Source organism: Belonocnema kinseyi, chromosome 2 (genome assembly GCF_010883055.1).
Source record: "Belonocnema kinseyi isolate 2016_QV_RU_SX_M_011 chromosome 2, B_treatae_v1, whole genome shotgun sequence".
NCBI lineage: Eukaryota > Metazoa > Arthropoda > Insecta > Hymenoptera > Cynipidae > Belonocnema > Belonocnema kinseyi.
The window spans coordinates 149,419,407-149,420,506 of NC_046658.1; positions in this window are offsets into that span (position 1 = coordinate 149,419,407).

The window sequence follows — 1,100 nt, forward strand, 5'->3', positions numbered from 1 at the left end:
TCACAGAAACAAAATCGGAGCACAAAGTTGTAAACAGATAGCATCTATATTAGCAAGAAAATTTACAATTACGACCACATTTACAACTCATGACATACCAACAAACAATCGGGCACTTTAAGATAAATTTAATCATCTGTTATTTTCGCAGGACTAAGTTCACAATTGGATTCTTCGCGTTATGGCAAACCTACTTCTGGTGTTCCCAATCCCGGACCTTCTGCTTCTTCTCCTGACAAAAGTTCTCCTGAGAGATCTCTTCCTCCTGTCAGATATAATTCTACTGCTCGGTCTCCATCGCCTGCCAAGTCCCCTTTACGTGACAGATCAAAGTCTCCTCCTGCCACATGTTTTTCGTCTTACGTACTTGGATTTTCACCCGAAGAACTTAGATTTGCCCGACTTGTTCCCCTCAAATATCCAAACCGAATGTTCGAACTTCGAAGATATGCTTTTCCTCCCAATGCACCAATTCGATTGAGAATCAAAAATAATGTTTTCGTGACCATGCCAAATGAAGAACAAGTTGTGTTATCAAGCCCAGATGGTGACGTCTTTGCGATATTCGTTATAACGAATTCACGCCACCAACAAATTTTTCGTGGATTATATTTGCCTGTTGTTCGCAGGGGAATACGGGTGAAATATAATATGGACAGCGGCGATTCTAAGGCATTGACTTCTGAAGAAAGCGCGGAATGTCCAATAGGTCCCCAAACCTCAATCGTGAAGAATTTTAGAATATATCGTGTGTGAACCACAATTCTTCTAACCGTTACTTCGATTGAAAAAATCTTTTCAATATGGCTTATGGACCAGAAAATGACAGTGAATTTATTTTTAACCAGGTATTTTTGAAATTTTTAGAAGATTCCAACTTTAGAATGTATTAAATGCATGTGTTATTTTTTTCGTACATCGGACCGACACTACTTAAATAAAAAGTGTTGATTTCTGTATCATTATTTTATTTTAGTTATCCTATGAAATATATTTCTCTTATCAAAGAGTAGTATGAATGATTTTTTCAAAGTTGAATTTCGCAGAAAAGCTACCGCAGCATTCCGCATGTATTTTCCTTTCTTTTGGCAAACAAACTT